Source organism: Xyrauchen texanus, chromosome 36 (genome assembly GCF_025860055.1).
Source record: "Xyrauchen texanus isolate HMW12.3.18 chromosome 36, RBS_HiC_50CHRs, whole genome shotgun sequence".
NCBI lineage: Eukaryota > Metazoa > Chordata > Actinopteri > Cypriniformes > Catostomidae > Xyrauchen > Xyrauchen texanus.
The window spans coordinates 32,192,352-32,202,557 of record NC_068311.1 but is presented as its reverse complement, the minus strand read 5'-3'; positions in this window follow the sequence as shown (position 1 = coordinate 32,202,557).

Below are 10,206 nucleotides of genomic sequence, written 5' to 3'. Positions count from 1 at the left end.
CAATACTACATCAAGTTGATTCTTTTAAACGAAAGATGTTCATAATTAATTATAACGAGTTATGATTAATTATTCATGTTTCCATTTGAAAGATATTTTGGCTGTGGTATATTTTGATAAATAATCTCATCCCTGTTTCTAAAAGATCTCGCTTCAAAGCTGTACCTATATGTGTAATGTTATTGTTAATAAGCCATGAGAATCAATAAGAGAATTAATCATAATTCTCTTATTAAAGCTAATTCCCAACAGTAGAAATGGTGAGCTGATAAAACAAGACGTTGTATTACGATTTTAATGGTGGAGAATTTTATTCAGACAAATAATCTAGTTATTTGTCATTTATCTAAATTATAACGGTTGTCAAACCGATACATTTCATTAGATTGTAATGTAGAAATAGGACCGTTTAATTTAATTCTTAGCTCACACATGCTGTTTCCCTTAAAAATAATGGTAATACCCGACACTTTAACGCATGCAGTGTAAATTTATCAGTCCAAATTCACTACATATACTGGTGTGAGAATCTGGGCACTTTAACTGACTACTGTTTATTTGTGCATTGTGGAGCACGCTGACGTTCATATGCATCGATTAAACTGTTTTCATTAGAGTTGATCACAAATCACTGGTGTTGGTTGCTATGGTTGCTATAAGTTCACGGGAAGTCCTAAAGAGACTCTTCCGGGGCAACTAACCACACATGCGCAACCTGTCGACGCCATATTGTCAACTCAGTACAGCTAAGCTAACAGCATAACACAACACCGTCAAACTAACCAGTTAGCAAACTTTCATTTAAACCCCTAAATACGCTACATTAATATCAAAATCACATTTCAATAAAAACTCTATACCCCCTACTTTTTGAAATGTTAGATTTGGTACAATATACCATATACTTTGTTCATTCTTTAGATAATTTTGCAACCATTTTACTTTAAATATCATATTGGAAGTCTTAAAATCTAAATCATTCAATCCTCCTCCACTTTTTGACCTACATGTTACCTCTTATTTTAATACAATGTGGTTTGTTCTTCCAGATACATTTAAGAAGCTTGTATCAGCTTAATGAATGTGGGACATCCAGCACTTGTGCAGTATAATCAGCTTTAACTAACAACACACACTCGCAACAGCAAGAATGATATTATTTTTCAAAGGATTGAATGACAGGAGAAAAGTTCAGCTCAGGTCTAATTTCCTTGTTTTTAGATATCTTGATACCAACCATCTTGATTTAGATATCTTCTTTCACAGGAATATAGCTGTGCCATTACAAGATCATAAAGCCATTAGTTTGCATTTGTTAATATTCAAAGTGAGAGCAGATACTGATGAAAAACATTTCAAACAATGAATTGCTCTCTTAACTTCAGTATAGTCTCTATAAAACAGGTAACTGTGCACACTTCATTTCTTTATCCTGTATCAGATTACCACGAAACACATCTTTTTAATGTAAAAGGTCATTACTTGTGACACCAGCAAATATAGTAATGGACTAATTGGACAGCCCTGTCGAGTTCCTCTTTTAAAAGTGAATATATGAGAAGTTCCAGAAGCCAATTTCACAGAGCTGTTCATTTATTATACAGGGTTTAGTTACTTTCTGAAAATAGTCCCCAAATCCTAAAGTCAGGTTCAATAGTGTCGAAGGCCTTGTAAATCTCGATAAAAACAAGCTAAACTAGTTTCATGAATATCGTCACTATAATCTACACAGTCTTTCATAAGCCTAATGTTAAATGTGTCTTCCTTTTATAAACCCTTACTGTGACTCATCAATAGCACAATCTAATCCTGTTTTCAGCCTTCCTGCAACTATGGATGCAATCATTGTACCGTCATTGTTAAAAGATTGTTTAAAGATCATTAAAAGGAATTCAGCCAGATCTTCTCGAAATATTTCAGAAACTTCAGCAGTCAGGCCATCATTACCAGGAGACTTGATTAATTTCAGTTTTTTAATGGCTGTTTTAACTTCTAAAATGTATATTTCCTTATCACAAATGGCTTTAAACATCCATGTCTGGCATGTGCTGAAGTTCTTTCTCGAAGGCATACGAGTGTTCTGATAAAGATGACATCACATCGCTGTCACTCACCTCAAAGCTTTGGTTCTTCTTTGTCTCTGTGGATGTTTTTAAACCAACCTTCTCTCTTCATTTTACAGCACCAGAGTTATTGTCTGTACTAGGTTTCATCTTGTAAAAAGAAACCCACATGAGGTTGAGGGGGAAACACTTCAAAGAAACTTTCTTTCAGTAAAAGCAACAATAAAATAAAGCTAATCCATAAAGTGAGTCTTCAATCACTTTAATGTTGATATTTGAAAATTAGATTTCCCCCTTCACCACTATTTTGAAAAAAAGAAACACCCCTAAATGCCAACAGTCAAATTTTGACTGGCCGCCATCTTGCTGTGGCCCTAGCCCTGGTCAGTCTGGTCTGTGTGGCATAAAGATGTGTGCCCCTTTATGGAGAAGGACGTAAGCACGTCTGGGGTTGAGGGACACGCAATTGACGTAGGATGTAGAGTTACATTCAGTTCGGCGATAAAGAAAGGAATGCACACTATTGAAGGGTGGTGAATTAATTTACTGATAACACAACAGTCTGATCTGATGATTTTAGAGGGGTTTTGGGCACTTGAAAGCTTGTCAGGCAGGGAGAAAATTGAATGCCGCCCCACACACTATATGACTTTCAAAGTCGTCGAATTGCTGTTCTTTTCACACTACACAACTGTCTGTCTACAATGGGGTACCTTGAAGTTGCTGTGGTTTGCACATTAAGGGATCGGCAACACGGGGTCACACATAACAAAACATTTGACTAGGAAGAATCCCCGACTTCTCTGTCTTGTCTCCAAACTATGTTTCACAACAACACACACGTGAAAGTGATACAGGAAATGACGTAATATCACGCGTGAGACAGAAATTCTTCCCTTTAAAAATGTGGTCCGCAAGAAGCTTGTGATACAAGTTGTTTGTGCACTGATTTGCAGCAACAACAAAAATAAATGAATATGGAGAAGAGAATGGTTGGGGAGACGCGGGCAGAAAGGATCGTCTGTTCTGCAGATATAGTTGAAGGTAAATAAATAATTTAACGCAGGTAGCTGCCTGACTCGAGAAGAACATGTTTGTGCTTGTTTTTGTTTCAAATAATTGAAAAGCTTATGTGTATGCAAATTTATTCTGATAGAAACTGTATTTAAATATCTCTCGGGCATCTGCAATGCATTGGTGCATCTCAGATCGTATCTATGAAAATTCACACATAGCGATTGTCGCTCACGGGAGCGAGCACAGATTTCTGGCTTTTGTTGCAATCTCCATTAACTGTTGACGAGTGGAAAATCAGGGTTAAATTGTGAAGTTTAAACTTGGCATAAACCAACTTAAACTATCCAATCACCGTGGTCTGGTTTAATATGTTTTTAAGCAAGTAAAGGCTTTTTCAAAGTTAATGGAACCACTAACGGCACTGACAAATTTCCCAATAAATAATCTTGGAAACATTTTTACACTATCTTTTAAAAAACAGATATCTTTTTAATCATCCTTAGGGACAGTCTTTGGTTAGAAAGTGGAATGATGACAAATGTTGTGGTCTGCATTGTTACATTTTTAGAGAGGTGCATGTCAGGCTACAGCCTAGGTTAAACGCAGAAGTAAAAATGGGCTTTTAATCGTGCTAGCTGGGAAACCGCTCAACACAGTGTTGCAGTAGAGCTTGTATCAGGATCTGCACAACATATTCAGACTGGAAAGTTTTGATCTTCTTTCCTGATGTTATAAAGCGCAAACCTGCATGATTGAGTGGTTGAAGATGTTGAAGTTTAGCTAGTCATCAAACACCATTCCCAGGTCCCTGGCTGTCCTGGTTAGCATTAGTGTTGTTGAACTGATGGGTTGGCTGGGATCACTATGAATTCTGTCTTCTATCCTTTGTCTTAGAATCGTTCCTGATATTTTAAAAAGTGGCGGGAAAATATCGCAACCGTCCCACCTATCGTCTAAGTTACGTATGTAACCTCAGTTCCCCGATGGAGGGAACGAGACGTTGTGTCAGAGAAGCGACACTAGGGGTCTCTCTTGAGCGCCGATATATACCTTTGTCTTATGAAAAAAGGCCAATGAGAAGTTGACAGCCGGTATTTGCATATCCCGCCCCCGGACATATGGGTATTTAAGCGGGGCAAATACGGGAGTTCATTCAGGATTTTTCTGAGGAGCCGGAAATGGTCCGGCCACAACAGTGACTCGGCTCAGCGACGTGGCGGGGAAGACACAACGTCTCGTTCCCTCCATCGGGGAACTGAGGTTACATACGTAATCTAGACCGTGAACTGCTGATACAGGAGCGAGCAGGTATTCTTACATGCAGGACGACCAACTGTATCAGACTGCACATACCCTTCCCCAATGCCCCATTCAAGCCATCAGAATCCTTTTCGTTACCCTGGAGGGGGGAACAAGGTGATGGCCGCCAACCTGGGAATGGGCCAGCCTGGCTGGTCCTCTTTTCTCTCTATGTTTCTCGCATAGAGCAACTACGGCCAGGGCCCTTACACGCATTGAGGGAAGGGGGTCTTAGCCCTTCTTTCAGGGGGAGAAGACCCTGCGGAGGCCACACCTACCCTGCCGGGGAGGTTAAAGAGTGGCAATACATCACATGGCCTGTTTAGGACCTATATGGGAAAGTTGGTGCGGTGGTAGATCCAGCCTCGTAGAGGGAGGAAGCATACAGCACGGCGACCAAGGCAGCTGTAACTGCCTAAGGGAAACACGGGGGTCTGCTCGTGAGGGGACAGAACCGTGGGAATACACACAGGGGGAGTCCGAACAGGAGGCCTTAACCTGTGGAGCACCTATTCCAGTACAGGGTAGTCTTTGAGTACCCGTAGTGGCTTGAGTCGGCGAGTTCCTCCGCTGAACCGCGGACCCAAAAGGGCTAGGGAGGAGTCAACCAGGGACCCGAGGATGGGGTCTGTTGGGAAAGAAGGCGCACTATTTTACCTCGGCTGAGGGAAAGGGCGCTAGGCGCAAGCGATTCACCCGGCCAGAACGTCAGCGTGTTACCGAGTTCTACGGGCTCGTACCTGAGAAAACACGGGACGATACTGACTCAATTCGGAGATTGTAGAATCTCACGAAAGTGTTGGGTGTTGCCCACCCTGCTGCTCTGCAGATGTCTGCTAGGGAGGTGCCCCTGGTCAGTGCCCACGAGGACGCAACACTCCTGGTGGAGTGAGCTCGGACCCGCAAGGGTGGGGGCACGGCCTGGGTGTGATAAGCCAATGCAATGGCGTCGACAACCCAGTGGGCGAGCCTCTGCTTGGAGACAGCGTTCCCTTTCTGCTGTCCCCCGAAGCAGACAAAGAGCAACTCAGAGCGTCTAGTGCTCTGCGTGTGGTCCAGATAGATACGCAAGGCACGTACCGGACACAGCAACGAAAGGGCTGGGTCTGCCTCCTCCCGGGCCAGCGCTTGCAGGTTCACTACTTGATCTTCTCCTGAAGGATGTGGTAGGAACCTTGGGCACATAGCCCGGTCGCGGTCTTAGGATCACGTACGTGTCTGCCGGACCGAACTCCAGGCAAGTGTCGCTGACAGAGAACGCTTGCATGTCCCCGACCCTCTTGATGGAGGCGAGCGCGATCAGCAGGGCAGTCTTGAGAGAGAGGGCCCTGAGTCCAGCTGAATCTAGCAGCTCGAAGGGGGGGTCTCTGGAGGCCCGTGAGGATGATCGAGAGATCCCCGGAGGGGAACAGGTTAGGCCGGGAGGGAGTTAGCCTCCGGGCACCTTTTAGGAACCTGATAATTAAGTCGTGCTTACCAAGAGATTTGTCGTCTACCGTGTCGTGGTGAGCCGCGCTGGTGGCGACATACACCTTGAGGGTGGAGGGGGACAGCCTCCTCTCCAGCCTCTCCTGTAGAAACACGAGCACTGACCTAACCGCGCACTTCTGTGGGTCTTCAGCCCGGGAAGAACACCAGTTTGCGAACAGACGCTACTTTAGGGCGTAAAGATGCCTGTAAGAGGGGGCTCTGGCTTGGTTGATAGTATCTATGACGGTCGGTGGTAGGCCGGCTAGATCTTCCGCATCCCGTCCAGGGTCCAGACGTGGAGGTTCCAGAGGTCTGGGTGCGGGTGCCAGAGCATGCCCCGTCCCTGAGGAAGAAGGTCCTTCCTCAGGGGAATTTGCCAGGGAGGGGCTGTTGCGAGGAGCATGAGGTCCGAGAACCAAGTCCGGGTGGGCCAGTAAGGGGCGACCAGAATGACTTGCTCTTCGTCCTCCCTGACCTTGCATAGCACCTGTGGAAGAAGGCTCACTGGGGGAAATGCGTACTTGCGCAGCCCCGCGGGCCAGCTGTGTGCCAACGCATCTGCCCCGAGGGGAGCCTCTGTCCTGGCATACCAGAGCGGGCAGTGGGAGGTTTCTTGGGAGGCAAACAGGTCTACCTGGGCCTTACCGAACCGGTCCCAGATCAGCTGGACCGACTGGGGGTGGAGCCTCCACTCCCCGCTGGGCAAGCTTTGTCTTGACAGCACGTCCGCTATCACATTGAGGTTGTCGGGGATGTGAGTGGTGCGCAGTGACTTGAGTCACGATGACGGGCGAGCTGTGACATGTGGAGGGAGCGTACTCCGCCTTGGCGGTTTATGTAGGCTACTACCGTGGTGCTGTCTGCCCTGACTAGGACATGTTTGTCTCGAATTAACGGGAGAAACTTCCTCAGGGCCAAGAAAACAGCCAGCAGCTCTAGGCAGTTGATGTGCCAATGCAGCGGGGCCCGGTTCCAACGGCCTGCGGCTGCGTGCCCGTTGCACGTGGCGCCCCAACCCAATTTGGAGGCGTCGGTTGTGACCAGAATGCGTCGGGACACCTGCTGCAAGGGTACTCCTGCCCGTAAAAAGCAGAGGTCTGTCCAGGGTTTGAAGGTTTGGCGGCAGGCGGTGGAGATTTTCACATTGTGTGTGCCGCACAGCTTGCTCTTTTCCCAGTTGACCTGAAGCCCCAAATGGCTGAGGTGCCGGAGCACCTGGTCTCTGTGCGCGCATAGTAACTCTCGCGAGGTAATTGAGTATGCATATGCAGGCTTCTCGGAGCAGGGCAAGAGCTGCCTCTGCAAATTTCGTGAAGACGCGAGGGGACAGAGACAAGCCGAAGGGGAGGACTTTGTACTGATACGCCTGGCCGTCGAACGCGAACCTTAGGAAGGGTTGATGACGTGGGCGGATTGAGACGTGAAAGTACGCGTCCTTCAGGTCTACCGCTGCGAACCAATCTAGATGCCGGACGGCAGATAGAATTTGTTTCTGGGTGAGCATTTTGAACGGGAGTTTGGACAGAGCCCGGTTGAAAACTCGCAGGTCCAAGACCGGTCGTAAGCCGCCGCCTTTCTTGGGTACAACGAAGTAAGGGCTGTAGAAACACTTCTTTGTTTCGGTTGGAGGGACAGGCTCTATCGCGTCCTTGATTAGAAGAGAGGCGATTTCTTCGCGCAGGAACTGACCATATTCATCGTCTACTGCGGAAAAATGTATGCCCGCGAAGGGGGGCGGAGCCTGGCAAACTGAATGAGTCGAATGGTCCGGTGCAGCCAGCGTGACGGGCTGGGCAGTGAAAGCCACGCCTCTAAACTCCGTGCTAGGGGCACCAAGGGGACGAGTATTTTGGACGTACCCGGCGGGGCTTCGCAGCGGTGCGGAACAGGTAATGCGGCGTCGGGAGGCAGTGAAGCGGCCCGAGGCCCTGGTGCTGAGAATAGACTCAAAGCACTTACCTTGCTCCGCGCATCCGGCAGGGGGCGGGTTCGTGACTGAGGGGGAGGTCTGATGTTGGCGTCCTCTGGACTTGTCTGAACTGGCCAGCCGGGAACAGTCGTGGGGCTGAAGGCGGACTGTGGCCGCATCCAGCATGCCGGGACTGTTGAGGCCTGAAAGCAAAGTGCCGTGAGAACGGAATTTGCGGGCCATGTGACCCAGAGACAAACAGGAAATAGCTCTATAGAATGTAATGAATTTAACAAAAGATTCTCCTCCCGGCCCTCCACCGGGGAACGGAGCGGTCTTACCAGCTCCGGAGCTACCGTCTTGGTCTCTGGGTCGGTCATCTCAGGAGCGCCTGGGAGCCTTTCGGGTCCTACTCTTTTCTTGTCCATGCGTTGCGTTTCTGGACCACGGGGGTGGCCATCGCCTGTTTGAGTGCAGTTCCTGCAGCACGTCAAGAACAGGACTACCCAAGTGCAGATTTTGGAGTGCCTTGGCCCGGTCGACTTGCAGGAGGGGGGCCATGGCGTGCAGGGGGGAGCGGTCTGGGACCATTCTACCACCAAGGGTAGCGAGAGCGGAAGAGTGAGGAAGCTGGGCTTGCTCGGCTCGTCATGCACGTCTGGGAAGAAACCGGGGGTGGCGCGGCTGTGAGCGGCGCACATGCCCGCGGAACCAATTTAAGCCCGGGGAAGCATAGCGGACCTCCGTGCGTCAGGCTCAGACTGGGCGGAGACCCGAAGGTGGCGGCCCAGGCGAGTTATCCGCATCCGACGCCGCTGTTACGCTCTCCGATGCAGCCGACGGTAGGCCGTTAAGCGGACCGCACTAATCCCGAAATAGGGGGAAGCAGGCAATCGTGCCGGGGAGGCGGGAGGTTTCGAGGGGATTTACCCGGCAAAAGCGTCCCGTTATTCTCCCCAGATCGTCTTTTCATCCCCCGCGGCACCTGCCTCAATCCCGTAGGAAGGAGGCGAGGTGAGGGGGGCGGCTGAAATGGCTCTCTCTCACTACAAGAGAAAGCAGAGATCGCAAACATAACCCATTGGAGAGAATGCTCATCCTGAGCTCGGACGGAAACCAGCAAGCGTGCCGGGGAGGCCGGGGGGTTTTGAGGGGGTACACCCAGTGAAACGGAGCCCGTCATTGTCCCCGAATCGTCTTCATCCCCCGCGGCGCCTGCCTCAATCCCGTAGGAAGGAGGCGAGGCGCGGGGGGCGGATGAAGTGTCTTTCTCTCACTACAAGAGAAAGCCTACGAACGCAATGCTGTCATGGCTATGTTCTTGTACTGCAAACATAGACCATTCATAAAAACGCTGCCCGCGTGTGATCGCAACCCAGGAATGCAAGGCAGTTTTTATGACCATCAGAGGTGGGGAGAATCAACGCATCCAGAAACTACACAGGGGCAGAAAAATCGTCTTTAAAAAGACGCGTCCTGAAAAGGACGTTCAACGCCGCTGTGTTTGCTCTTTTAGAGCGAAACTACTCTTTTAGAATAACTCTTTCGAGTTGTCTGCACTGTCGAAGCGCCCAGGGCCAAGAATGCACAGCCGTGCATGAAGGAGAAAGCCGCTGTTGTGCGCCGTAAAGTCCAACTGCATGCAGAGCATCAGAGGATTTAAACAGGAACTTGGTGTGTAACTCACAGCAGACTGCATGCACGACCATCGGCTCTGAAGAAATTTTCTGAATGAACTCCCGTATTTGTCCCGCTTAAATACCCGTATGTCCGGGGGCGGGATATGCAAATACCGTCTGCCAACTTCTCATTAGCCTTTGTTCATAAGACAGAGGTATATATCGGCGCTCAAGAGAGACCCCTAGTGTCGCTTCTCTGACACAACGTGGAGAGAGCGACAGAAGGGGAAATATGATGCCAATGCTGTCAAGTCCATAAACTGAATTAAAACAGGTAGAGGTCAGTGAAGTGTCATTTTGAGTTTTTTGTTCGCTTCCGGCCAGCTCGTTGATGAGGGTGGAGTTCACATGGCCTCCCACATGACGCAAGCATGTAAGCCTCAGCGCTGAAGTGCAGTATTGTTTACAACACAGGATCATACGCCTCATTCGGCTGGTTTAGATACATCAATCCTGGACTGGTGAACAAGGAAAGCTGTTTGAATCTGTTTGAATGAAAGTGAATGGAGGAGCAGAATGCTGCATAATCTCCTTTTGTGTGGAAACAGTATCACGGCCCATAGAATCAGCAGCTCATAAGGGACCTATGTATGCAAAGGAGGCTTACGCGTATGTGAGAGGCAGTTTGAACTCAACCCTTGTCAACGAGCTGGCCGGAAGTTTTAAATATTGATCTATTTCGTTCACACACACCTAGCGTTTTCCTTCAGAAGACATTCATTAATCCACAGGAGTCAGTTGGACCACAGGGACCAATATATAAACAGTA